At 49.0% G+C, this 14,019-nt stretch overlaps 1 long non-coding RNA gene across 1 annotated transcript; it reads left to right on the top strand.

Annotated features, from left to right (window-relative positions):
• Window positions 1-257: 257 nt before the first annotated feature.
• On the top strand, window positions 258-5,058 carry LOC131998740 (uncharacterized). Its single transcript, XR_009398845.1, has 3 exons — window positions 258-695; window positions 879-967; window positions 2,596-5,058. It is a non-coding gene; the product is annotated as an uncharacterized LOC131998740 (long non-coding RNA).
• Window positions 5,059-14,019: the final 8,961 nt, after the last annotated feature.

The raw sequence follows: 14,019 nt of genomic DNA, 5'->3' as shown, positions 1-14,019 counted from the left end.
TATACACATAAGCAAAAAAAAAAAAAAAAAAAAAGGCCTCCCCGGCAGGCGCGAGAGGGGGTGGTGAGGAGGCCAGCGAAGGCGGTAATGCAACCCTAATGCACAGATAGCTGACATCAACTTCCGTCAGGCAGCTCCTGAAGATCGAACCTTTCGATTGTAACTGGGACAATTTGCATAGTGATTCCCTTTCAGAGCTTTCCCAGGTCCATAACAAGCCCAGGCAGCTATTCAAATGCAAGTTGCAACCCCAAATGCGAGGCTGGCCTGACCTAAAAGAGCCATCCGGCTGCTGGGAGAAGCGAGACCTGTGCTCTGGTTCTTATCCTTCTCTGTTCTTCCTTTTTCTTCCTCTTCTCCGGTTCCTGATTTAGCTGGGAGCTGTTTATTTATGGCTGCAAATGTGTGTGTGCGAGGGAGAGGGAGAATTGATCTTTGCCTGGATTTAAAGATGGAGCCGAAGGCGCTGGAGGGAATTTGGGTTTGTGCGTCTGACTCAGACCCTGCGCGCCAAAGGGGGCCGCTTGGCACGAGCCCGAGGTCTTTCTTTCTGGCACCCCTCACCTCGCGACCCTGCAGGAATCCGCGGGCCCAGGAGCAGCCTGGCTGACCCACCTGCCCCGGGCCAGGCTGTCAAGAAAGGCTTCATGGAGGGGGCCAACACGTCCCCGTCTTTAAAATGAGCACAATAAAAGGTATCACCTGCGACATGTGCGGATTATTTTTTTCTTGGTGTTCACTGACGCGGGAGCGGGATGGGGCGGCTTATAGTTCTCGCGGAGGGGGGAATCAGGGGGCCTGAAATTAGGCTTCCCAGTTTCCCGGTTTCTTTCACATTTGAAATTATGCAGATTGACTCTCGCTTCCCTCCCTCCTAGGGGGCAAATCCTCCAACACGAACCTGATCGCTTGTCACAGAAGCAACTTGCCATGAAATCCGCTAATGCGCCGCGACTCGCCCACCGGGGTAAGCCAGTCTCACAGGCGCGTGCGGGGGGAGGGGGCTGGGTAGGCCGGAGCTGGGGCTCCAGGGGCCGGGCCGTGCCGGTCGGCTGCTGAGCTTGTAGCCACACAAACAGGGTGGGAGCCGAGGGCGGAGGGCAGAAGCCGCGTCACGGCCCGGGAGCCAAGCGGGGGCGCCCCCCTCCCGCCTGCCATCCCAGCCACTGCCGCTAACGGGTCCTCCTGGCGAGTTTAAAGTAGCAAATGAGGGCTGGGAGGAGGCCTCCCAAGCAGGGTGTAAATATCCCGGCGTGCCCAGCTGGGTGGCCGGTAAGCGAGCGCGTGTCTGCGGCTTGTGCGCGGTTCTGCGAAGCAGCGAACGGCTGCAGAACCGCACCTGCACTGGTGCGCGTTATGGAACTGCGGCCAGTGGAATTCACAAACCGGGGGCAAATCCCCCGAATGGAACTTGTCTACACTTCCCTAGACTGCTTCCCGCTTTCTGGATCTCCCAGGTTGCTCGGTTGTCCCTCCAAAACCAGTCCAAACCTGCTAAAGATGATCACAGGCCACTGTTCTTGCAGCACTGACCATTATCTCCGTGGCAGAACCAGCTCCTCTGGTCAGAGAGCAAAAAACGGCAGCTAAATTTGTGTCTTTTCTTTCTTTCGCTTTCTTTCTCTCTGTCTCTCCGTCTCTCTCTCTCTCTCTATTTTTAAGTGATGAGAAAATGTAGGCTTCTTAAACCCACAGAAGCAGCCAAACACACATTTGCCAATGTTCTCTGCTTATATTGGTTCTGCTGCTGGAAGCCCTCTGTCTATGAGCTTTTTCGTTGTACTTGTTTTACGCAGAGCACTAGGGATATTTTTCTCATTTTTAAAGTCTTTGTTTCTTAAAAAAATATATAGAATGCTTTCCTGATCGTTTCACAATAGGTTTCTTAAAGACCAGATAGGTAGGGGGAGTGTTTGGAATTGAATGGTGAAGAAAAGCAGACTGGAAGATACAAATAAACCCAGTGCAAATTGAAAACAAATTGAACAGATGAAATGATTATGAAAGAAGATGAGGGAATTAACTAGTCTGGAAAGAGCGAGTTTGGGGTCTGAAGTGTCCAGATTTAATGACCATAGGTAACAAATCAAAAAGAATTAAATCTATGCCTTTGCCTGTGTGTGCACCACCAAAGAACACAGGTCCTCCTGGGTATCTTGGTCAAGTGCAGGTTTATTTTGAGACATTTCAAGGGACAGGTCAGTTTGGGGATGTTTCCCAGTTTTTCAGCAAACTATAACCAATTAGGCGACCTTTAGTTCTGGTGGAAAACAATTTAAAATTTATTTCTGTCTGTAGAAAAAAAGTGAAAATTTTAATGCCCTGATAGTTAATAAATTACATGTTTCTAAGGAGTTAATTTGATATAAATAACCTAATCTTCAGTGAGCACAGAGGGAGGAACTTAAAGGCCTTGGCTACAGGAAACCTCTCTGGTGGTGATGGAGCTTTGTGTGTCTGAGGGGAGTGTGAGGAGGCTCTGAACCTAGCTTTGGGTTTGTTGCATCCCTCTCCCTCTCTTAAAACAGTAACTCAAGATGTAAGTAAAAGTGTTTTCATTTTTTATTGATCCTGCTAACATCTTTCATTATCCAGCATGTAGCCACAGCAAATTATTGCTCATTTGATACCGAGAATTCTATTGACCATCGCTTTCATTGGAGAGAATTCTAACTACTCCGCCGCTTTATAGTCAGTCAGAGCTAAGGCTGAGGACGTTCCTCTGCTAAAACTGAAGTAAATTGAGCCCTCTGCCTCCAGGAATTGATGGAGATGTGTTCATTACATTGGGCCACGTGAACATGCATAGAAATCTGCTTTTTACTCTGCCGACCTTGCCCCCATTCATGCAAAAGGTCGGCCCCTTTGGAACTGATCTGCCGACTTGGAGAGCTAGGCATTCGTTTGCCTCTCCTGGATCCCTTCTGGCAACTTCCTTCCATCTCTGACCAGGGTTGGGGTGATGGAAATGATGCAGAGGAAGCATGCTCCCCTGGTCGATCCTGTGCTCAAAATCAGCCCAATTTGGACACCTACAGAAATCATTAAACCTCCCCGTTCCCCCCCGCCAAAAAAAAAGAAGCCTCATAAAAATATCTGGATGAGTGACTTTGTGGTCTGGATATTATTTCCTAAATTAAACTGACCCCCACACACACACACCAAGACCCCACCTCATCAGAGAGGGCCAAGTCAGGGAGGTGGGAGCTCTGAGATCAGCCTCTGTTCTCTTTTACTGTTGGCAATGGGCGTCTAGAGGAGAATGTAAAGAGAAGGCAAATCCTGCTCTCACGCCAGCAGCGGTACAAGTGGAAGCTGGTGCCTAGTGAAGGTCTGACCTTTGACCCTCAAACCCGCAGCTCTGGGGCTCTCAATGCTGGAGAGGGAGCCCAGTCGCGAAAAGAGGTTGGAGAGAAGGACGGGGAAGGGAAAGAAGTCGAGTTTGTTGGTGGCTGATTCTGCCTTGACACAGGAAGGAGCTGGAGCTACCACACAGCAGAGGCCACCCGACGCCCCAACCCTCGGTACGCTTTCCTCCTCCGTAACGCTGCTCCTCAGACCCCGCCCGGTCAGGACCCACGCGCCCTCGCCTCTTCCCTTTGGACGTCTCCGGGAAAGGTGCCCTACTTAAGGGTGCGCTGGCCGGGCGGGGCAGGAGCAGAAAGCGACATCGAGCCGGACACCGGGAGAAGGCTGAGCGGGTGGGGCTCGACTTCTAGCCCGGTGACAGCGCCCAGCCCGGACTGTCAGATTTCCAAGGAACACGCAATCCACATCCGCTTCACCTTAAGCCCTCGACCCCAAGAAGAGGCCAGAAGACCTTGGAGAAGCCATGTTCCCGAGGACTTCGTAGAAGAGATGGTTGGGTTGTGTTTCATTTCCGCAACCTCTAGGAGATAAGTCCTCTCGGTTCCAGAACAAAGGAGAGCCAATTAAAGACTTTAACAAACGCATCCGCGGTCTGTGCAGCCGATGAAACAGCGCCAGCTCCAAATCCGAAGGCGCATGGAACTCTAAGGGACCAGGCTTGGTATTTTCCTAATGGTGCTAAGTGCGCGTGAAGCTATTCGCACTCTCTCGCAGGCGGCGCTCCATGAACCCTAGCGCAGTTGGGAGCCACTTTGTTCTAGAACAAGGCAGTGAACGAGTGGGAGCGTGCTCTGGGCACGCTGGTCTCTGACCCAGCAGCAGCTGAGAGACGAGGGTAGATTCTAACTCGGCTACCGGGGATGAGGGGCTGGGGGAGGGAAGTTTAAGCCGAGATTCACATAGTGGATTTTTTTTTTTTTTGCATTTTCTTTTTGTTTTTAACGTAGCTAAATAACCCTCCCGCGTTGGTATAACCAAAACACGCCCAACAGAATCGTGTTCCTCGTATGCGCACACAGCACCGCCGGCCACATTTGGAGAATCCAGCCCACAGAGTTTCCAAAACCCCATTTTCCTGATTGCAGCCCAGACTCTGGAAACCCACAAGCCTTCATCGGAAGGGAGCCTGATTCCGGCCAAGCAGAGGGTCAGGCACACACACTCTCCAACCTATACATGCACACAGGACCAGAGGCTGCGCTTACTGGGATGGAAGATCCAGGGTGGCTGGATGGTGATCTGGGAGGCTGTGACTGAGTGAAAGCAGTGTCATCCTTAGAGTTATTTAAGAAAACAAGACCTGGGACCTGGATTTGAGTTAAAGAAGTTAGGGGCATGGGACACTTGGCCCAGCATTTCTTTGGATTCAAGTGGAACTGAGAACTGAGGAAGCCCAGGGCATTGCTGCAAACTGGCGATTAGGAAATATATTATCCTTGCACATACAGCTGCACATATCTTCTCCGATGACGAACTCATCCCTGAGCAGGGGGGGTCTCTGGCACCGTCACTGAGCGTCACAGCTGCCCTTTCGGCCTCTTCCAGGTTTTGCCAGGCAAATGAAATGCGCAGAACTCCATAGTAAATTATTTTGTTCAGCTCTCTGTCTTTTTATGAAAATAAAAGGCAACACTTTGTCATTTTTAATCATATAAGCAGACAATAAACCTAATTTCGTTATTGATTTTTTTTCCAGAATCAAGTGATTTTGTGCAGTGTCTGTTGTGTTTCCTTTCCAAGGAATGGCCGCTTGCTTGCTGGTAGATTGTGTGGGTATAACGCTAAGTCTACGCAGCCCTCCTGGCGATTATCTGAAACATGCAGTTGATTGTGGACTTTAAAGCTGGGTAGCTGAGAAGCATCTCTTCCTGGATGGCAGGAAGTTTGGTTTTTGTCTAATTATCTAGATAATGGTTTCAACTGGGCTGCCCCTAGAGCCCTGGGATAGATTTAAGGTTCTCATCTGTGCTTTCCGGAGTTTTGGCCTCAGAGATTCACTTTGTTAGTGGTGGTGGTTGTTTTTGTTTTTTCAAAAAAAAAAAAAGTCAAATAAATAAAAGTAAAAACAACAACCCAAGATTCTTACTACTGTCAGGGGCCCAGAAGGCACTGTGAGGAGCATTGGCAAGGGGAACATACTCTCCCTATTTGCGAAGTTTCAAGTCTGGGAAAGGAATGCCACCTGAGCTTTGGACCACTGCAAAGACTCAGCTGAAAGTGTCAGGGCATGCCAGTTACACCTAAAGGGCCTAGAGAGTGTTCCCTCCGCATCCTGAGCTCACTTGCCTTTTTCCTTTTTCAAAAACAAGATTATTTGATGTCAGAGCAGTTGGCACCTTTTTGGGAAAGTCTTAAGGCACAGAGAGGTGAGCCAGGCCTCCGCCTAACTATAGAAGAAGGAGAAGGAAGGAAATGAGGGGAGAAAGCTGCAGAGAAGAAAATAATAAGAAGTGGAGAGGGAAGAAAAAAGAAAAGGAAGGGAGGAGAAAAATTTTTAAAAGGTGGAGAGAAAAGAATAGAAGAAGGAAAAGGGAAAAGAAATAAAGGAAATGGGAGAAGTAGAAAAGATGGTGAAGGGCAGGAAGGAAGAAAAAAGGAGGAAAAACAATTTAAAAGAACAAAGAAAAAAAAATTACCCCATCCTTCAAAGGGAAACTATCATTGACCTGGAACATATAGTCAGCTCCAGGTGGCTCCTACCCCCTCCTGAAATGGAGAACAAATTACAGTCTCAAGCATAGATTAAAAGCCCCCCAACTTCCTACTCGAACCCAAAAGACTAAACTCAGGACCGCGATGTGAGGGGCGACCCACCCACTACCCTAGCATCTTCTGCTATAAGGAGACCCCTATAATCTGCTGGGAGGGGTCGTCCTTTCCTCCCAAATCCCCACCCCGCCCCTCCTCCGCCTCCGCTTCAAGGGCCTCAGACCCAGCCAGTGGGAGGGAACCTGGCGGCCCTATGCCCCCCACAGGGGGTGGAACCTCGGGCCTGCGAGTGACTCTCGGGCTTTGACCTTTCCCGCCGTCCTCCCGGGTCAGTATTTAACCTTTCGCTCCCGGGTTCCTGGCCCTCGGCTGGGGAGAAAGGGAAAGTGGGTCGATATTTGGGACCAGCGGGGAGGAGGGGGGCGGCGCCTAGGCCGAATTACTCGTGGATGAGGCCCAAACCAGAGCGCTAGCTCCTCTCCCAACGCTTATGAACGAGCCTGCAGGATCCCGCGCTTGCCGGGCGCTGAATGCCAAGGCCCAGTTACACCCGGTGCCTGGTAAAGAGCCTGCTGAGGCACGGAGGAGGAGAATGGGCGTCATTCCCAGTTTTCTTTCCCTGTTTAAGCAGTTTCTCTTTATCCAACCTACTTCCCTCTCAGACAAGAGCCCCTGTTCGCATTTTGGGGATCCGGAGACACTTAGCCGGTTGTACTGGAGGCGACAATGCGGAATCAGACTTCTGAGCCCCCTCAAGCCTCCTCTCTGGCAGTGGGTGCCAAGAAGATCAGTGAAGAAATCGGCCAAAGTCTGGGCTGCCGGGCTCCAACGAAAGCTTCACTGTCCCCTCTGGGAAAGCAGACGTCAGCCTAGCTCCTGCTCCATTCCACTAACTTCCAAAAGCGCCCGCAACCAGAGCCCCAGAGGGCTCTCCCGGCGAGGATGGGGGAAGGTGGGCAGCAAACCGGAGGCTACAGAGGCCAGCGGAGAGCTCCCCACCCTCACCTCCCCGAGGCTTGGGGTTTTCGCGGTCTCCCCAGCTGGAGCCGGGGCCGCCAGGAGCCAGAGCGTTAGGTTCAAATGCATCAAGACTCTGAAGTCATTTATCCGGTTTCATAAATAATTTTCTTATTACACTTAAGCCCGATTCCTGCCCCCTTCCCATTTTTATTGCGGGGTTTCAGCGGCTAAAAAGTTTCTAAGTCGTGTGGGCCGTTGTTTTCCTTTTTCCATCATTAACATCATTAATATACGCTATCAATAACCCTGTCGTTCGGAGCCGAGTTTCACGGTATTGATCCACGCAGCTATTCATCTCTGCCATGCAAGACACGGAATAATTTTCGCATTACAGTAGCTTGGATTTGCTTTTAATTCATATTTAAAGCTGCAACCGGCTCGGTGGAGCGCTCTGCGAAAGACTAGAGGCGCCTAATTAATAATAAGTTAGAAACGAAGGAAGGCACTGGCGAATAAATAATTAATACAGACATCTATGTCTCTTTGAATATTGCTCCTTTAAAAATTTAGACTTACCAGGACCATACTGTAAGTCTGCAATTTATATTATGGGGATGATTTAAGAAAGCTATTTTTTTTCCTTGAAATACAATACTAAATTATTTACAGTGTTTTGCAAACCTAAGTTCCTTCATTAGCTAGTCCCTCCGGTTTGTTCCTTCCAGGTAGAAAACACCCTTAAAAAATAATAATAATAAGCACTGTAAGAATCATTTAAAAAATCTCCCAACAAAAACCGCTGGCTGCGATTAGCTGCGAGTGTCAAGGGTGGGGGCATATTGGCCTGGAGAGTCAGGTATGGACTCTAGTTCTCCAAGGAGTTGGGAGTTGCCATATAGGGGATTTGTTAGGGAAGGTAACAAAATCCAAAGTACTGAGCAGCGACTTTGGGCATCTGCTGGTGCCCATAGGGACAGAGTTTTAAGTAAACTCAGTCCTCAAAGAGCCTATGGAAGGGAGGAGGCTGGGATTTGGAATGTTCCTGGTTCTCCCCCAGTGTAAAATGATAATAATAACAATAATAATATCGGGATTTCTAGGGAAAGATTATTGAAATACAGGACTGGGTTGCAGGTTAGCCAGGAACTACAAAATGTGAGGAGAATCTACAAAATACAAATGGGTAGAAATGACTGAAAATTGGACACAGTTCTTGTGTGAGAGAGACTAGGATTTGTTTGCAATATTGTTAGCAATATTGATTTTTTTTGTTTCTTGGATTAATGTATGTTAAACAGAAAAATACAGGCATTAGTCAAGTACATTATAATCATCTATTGTTGAGAGCAAAATTTCTTCCCCAGGTGAGTGCCAGAGACTTGAGAGGCAGTTGTAGGGACCTCAAGACACTGAGGCTTAGGTTGGGGCAGCCAGAGCCACCAGGGGCTGGCAGTGTGGGGAGAAGGAGGCAGCTTTACCTCCAGCCCACTCTTCTCTCCCTTTTAGAATTACAGCTTTGTATTTAACAAACCCACTACCCAGATGTGTCAGGCTTGACCTCTCTGCTGGGTTAAATGATGATTAGAGAAGATGAGAGGTGGAGGTATTCTTGGCCACCCGGGTCCCCCCAAATTCCTCACCTCCCCCTCATATCTTCCCCACAGCCTCCTAGCCCCACCTCCAGGTGTCTCAGCCTGGTACCCATGGGTACAACACTCTCAGGTCTTGACCCAGGGCTATGGGTTCCCACATCCCAGCACCTGGCAGCCTGAGGTCTGGCAGGCTGGGTGGTGGGGGGTGGGAGGGAGGTCCCTGCACAAATACATGCAGGCACACACAGGTTAGAAAGACACATGAGGTGGAGAGGGAGACACAGGAGCAGCTATTGACAAGCACCTACAGACCTTCCCAACACGGACCCCTGGACCTTGAGTGTCCACAGGCTCAGAGAAGCACACCTCAGAGAGAGGACGCATACACACACACACACACACACACACACACACAATCCCTTGGGAAGCCACCCCTCGAAGGACCTGCTTCCTCGCCCGGCTTTGGTAGGTTGGGACCCAGGGCTGTGTTCTCAGCTTTCCTTCTCAATGCCTCTCCCAGGCCCTGGGTCACCACATTGATGTGGCAAGATCTTGAGAGGCACGCAGGCCCCCGACGCACAGGTGAAGGTCTTTGTGGAACTCCAGTGAAGCTAAAGGGCAGGGAGGATCAAAGGGGGACGAGAAAGTGAGCTTCAGGATTAAAGGGCAAAGTTCCGAGGGAAATATTTCCGGGCACCTGAGACTTCATAATTCTGTGCCTGGATGACACTCGGGCCAAAGGCAGACGCGCTCGCCCACAGCACAAGAATTCCCATACTCTGAAGATGGGTTCCCATGCCAGTCACGGAGTGATGGGATCAGGAAGCCGAGACCAGCAAGGCCGACAGGGCCAGATGGGCAAGAAAAGAAAGAACGTGGAAAGTATAAAGGGGAAAAGAGAGACGCAGGAAGGGAGGAAAAGAGGAGACTAGAGAAAACAAAGGACTCGTCGGGGGGCCCAGCAGACAGTGGAGAGAAGCACAGGCAAGGGGTGGGGAGCCCAGAATACCGGCGTTTCATTTTTAAATCTTCTAGGTGTCTGCGGGTCAAATAAAGACAAGGGCAGTAACGATTATTCTGTTAAATCTATGGTACTTGACTGCGCAAACACTAATTGATTAGACACCAAAATGATTTGTTTAAAGAGTTTTCCTTCCCAAGTGCAGCTGTTCTCGGGCCCTGGTGGAGGTTATCCTGTGAGGCTGCGGAAAAGCCCGCCAAGCAGGCTGTATGCCTGACCGCAGAACCCGCAATCTACACGGGGTAGGGGTGGCTGGTCCAAGCCTCTCCTGCCTCAGATGTGTGGCTGGGCCGAGACCCGCAACTTTTGCCTTTTCTGTTCTTCAGGGCTGGAGGATGGAGCGCCCCGAGGCTCTCGTGAACCGACTTTGCCCTCTGCCTGCCTCTCTTTGCTCCGAGTTTTGCCCACTTCGGGCTGCTTTGATCTATCTGCACCGTAAGGGATCCTTCTCCCTTGCTCTCGTCCTCCCTAGCCACTGGCCCTTGTACCTTCTACCCTGGTGTGGCTAATCCAGAACGGAGCCCCAGACGGGTGAGACCGAAGAGAAGCCTCAACCATCGCCCCAGAACTGAAAAAATTCATCGCTCCTCCACAGCCATTATAGGTCTCCTTTGTAATATACTTCAACCGTATAGAGATAAGATCAGGAAAGAAAATCCACTGAAGGGTTAGTGAGAGAAGGCCAACTCTCCCAGAATAGAGCTGACTGCGTCCAACGCGGGGTCCTCTGGCTGGAGCACCTCCCGGAAGCTTTGGACAATATCCTCAGAACACACCATCTCTTCAGCGATCTGAGCCTGAGGCCTTAAAAAACCCTCACCAATGTGAAATGGATTTAAGCCCGAAAGAAGCCACCTCTAGTTTATAAAATGGCCCAGGAGAAGAAGTAATCAGAGACGCTCAAGGAATGGTCTAACATCCTGAGACTGCTGCCTCTTACATCTCCCAGAAGGCAATCTTCGAGAATCCTCTAGAACCCAGAGTCAGGAGGGGTTGGGTAAGAAACCCAGAGAGCCCTTCACCAGCCATCATCTCTTTGGGATTTAGAGAGGGTGGGTAAGAAATGAAACAAAGAGAGTGCAAAAGTACAGAGTTATATATATGTATATATTTTTCATATACATACATACTTATGTCATGGGCAAAAGCCATAAAAGCTTAACCTAACAGATGAATAAAAACTACACGCTAAATAGAAGATCAGAGATTACCAAAGAGATTACCAAAGAGAGCTAGAATAATTGGTTACCACTTCCTCGGCCCCCAGAGAGTAGGAAGAAGCCATTGACTAATTTAAAAAAAAAATTTTTTTTTCAATAGTGAATCACCAGGGCACTTTGAATTTTATGGGTGTTCTATTCTAAGCTAACAACAATTTTCTGAATAAAATTTTTGCAGAAGTATGAAGAAGGACAGGAGAAGCTGGCAGGAAGCACCCAGGATCAAATCCTTCATCTCACAGTTATCAAGTTCCCTACCATTGCCAGACACCAAAGAAATGATTCCTCACCAGGAGGTTAGTTCTAGACATGCTACAGGCATCAGAAATTCTGGTGAGTTCCATTCTGAGACTCTGGCCGAGGAGTCAGTCTCCCTTTAGAGCCCTGGATGGGGGACTCTGCCCTGACACCAGGTTTGCTGTTTGTGCGGTCAACAAATGGGAAGTAAACATTTCATGGCTCATTTCTTTGGAATAGTCCTGAAAACTGGGACTGGGGGGTATATTACACCTCTATTACCAAAAAAACTAAGGCAGGAACTCTGAAACTGACTGAAGATTCTGAGAGAAACTTGTGTGGCTAGCATTTGGAAAAAAATGGCCTTGTTCTCAGTCTCTATTCTAAATATGGTGGAGTTGCTTGGCAAGCTCTGGTCCACTCAGTAGAGGAAGGATTATACCTGCCCAGGCACCACCACCTGACATTTACAAAATAAGCGGTCTGAAATCCTTGTTTCCACATTAAAAATATTGCCAGTAACAAGCATCCAGTCCATAGTCATATTTCCTTTTTTCTTAAATATATACACAAATGTAATTTTGTGGTGGTGATTGACCCTATTTTTCTTTCTTTAATTTTCCTGCAGCTACTCAAAATCTAACCAGCTGAGAGTAAGCCCTCCCCTCAGACATCTTGGCTTTTTTAAAAAATTGAACAGCATCCTGTAATTGCAGACACTGACCAACCAAGTAGTTTTAAAGGACTCCTCCTTGGGCTCTAATTCTCTAATTCCTCATAATGCACCTACTGGATACCAGGCATTGTGCTGGCACTGGAAAGAGGAAAGGAAGGGAGGGACAAAATGATGAAAAGCTATCCCACACCTCCAGCAGTTGGCAATCCACCTACTCTCCTTCCCACACATACACACAAGTACATTCACCTTTAAGTAGGCCTAAGAGCATCCTCCCCACTCAAGGCACAGCCTTAGTAAAGGGAAAATTTTCCAAAAGGTCAAATAAGAATACAATGTTTACTTAAAAATCACTGCAATTTAGTCAACTACAGGTAAACAATGGTAATGAAAGGCATGAAAAGCCAAGAAAGATTAGGGAGATTTACAAACCAAAGCAAGTCCTGCACATATATTAACTTAACATAGATCTTTCCTTTGGCTTCTCCTTTAGGGATCAACACTGAACCAGACCCTCTTTTCATGGGGCTTGTGGGGGCAGTGTTGAACTCACCTGAACTCAGCCGTCTTTAGGTAGGCTCCAGGGGCCCTGCTGGGAACCATACATGAAGGAGGTTTCCAGAATCAAGTCCCTAATAACTTACACAAAGAGAAAACCATGAACAATTTGTGCACTTAGTGGTATTTACTTCTTTCTTTTAACAAACTGTCTTTTGGAAAGAGAGTTGTCATAAGGGCAAATCAATCCTTTCAGATGTGATTAAAATGGGGCATGTGGGGGAGACGCGACAGTTTAGCTCAAGGTAGCCTGCTACTGAAACCCACTGTTCGGTCTTATATGAGAGCTACATGCTCTGTGTTAACAAGAAAAGAGAACCAAAAAATAAGAAGGAACCAAGGATGCAGCTTCCCACCAGTATACTGTAATCCACTAGGCAGAAAATATGTTCTATGCTTTTGTGTCTATGTGTATGAATAGTTAGATGTAGATATAAGTTCAATAGAGTAATTTTGTTTTCTGAGCTCCTTTGTGTCAGTGTATTCCACACACACACACACACACACACACACACAATTTTTCTTCTCTGGGGGCCTTAAATTCCTGAATGTTCACTGTGCAGGTAGACACCAAGTCTACAGAGATGGATTCCCATTTCCTGGGCCTCTGTGGGCATTATTTGGACAAGATAGGAGTGCCTCTGGTGATGAAGCCAGCCAGATTAGCCAATCCCAGCACATGGCCACCGCTTTCAAGGAAGTCAGGTTGGACTGTACTCACTGGCCTTGACCTACTTGGATCATGATGTTGCCCTGATTGTGCCAGGGAACTGGATAAAGAGATGAGCCTGCTCATGCTTTAGCTGGTGGGAAATTTCCCCCAAGGATTGGTTGGCCCAAGTGTCTGCCTAGGGTACACAGTCACCACTACTCCCACCACCCCAGCGTTGGCCTTTCCTAGGATCTAAGAACATTTTTAGCAGAGACACTGTTGGTGGGCTCTGATTCAGTACGTGCCCCAGGAAAGGAACATACAGTCTTAAGTTTGGCCCAGCAAAGGCCGCACACACTTTGTTCCACATCAGATCCAGATACCCAGGCTCTGAGAGGCTGTCCCCCATTGTGACCACAGCTCGCCCCGGGCTGAGGCTCTGCGCTGACCCGGTCGTAACTGCCAAGGGCTGGACAATGGGCACATCTGTCCTTTCTCTGAGGGATGAAAGCACCTAAGCAGACAAGGCTCTGCCTTTTGTTACGGATTTTTTTCCCCTTTCTTTTGTAAATGAAAGAAAGCCTCGGCATGTGGTAGCCGGGTGTACGTCCCACACTGGGGGCCTCCCCACGCGTCCCCGCCGAGCCCAAGGACCGGGTTCGATTCCAGATTGGAGCGTGATTGTAGGAAGCGGACAATTATGCCCGAAGCTGAATTGATTTTCAAATCTGGAGGCTTCTCGCGGGGACGCCGGGAAGAGGGCGTCCCTAAGGGCCAAGCGGAGACCGGCGCGCCTGTTCCACTCTGCCGGCGTCAGTCCTTCCCGCAAGCAGCGGCCTCCAGGTGCTTTACCAGGAGGGCCGTAGAGGAATCGCAGGAAGAGCCCAAGACTCGGCAACCCCACCAGCACCCAGAAATTGAAGTGGGAACCCACCAGGGCACTCCCCACCCCCCAACACACACACACACACACACACACACACACACACACACAGAGTCATTCGCGGAGCAGCACCCCGTCTTAT

Source organism: Mustela nigripes, chromosome 13 (genome assembly GCF_022355385.1).
Source record: "Mustela nigripes isolate SB6536 chromosome 13, MUSNIG.SB6536, whole genome shotgun sequence".
Taxonomy (NCBI): domain Eukaryota; kingdom Metazoa; phylum Chordata; class Mammalia; order Carnivora; family Mustelidae; genus Mustela; species Mustela nigripes.
This window is presented reverse-complemented; position numbering and strand designations above follow the sequence as displayed.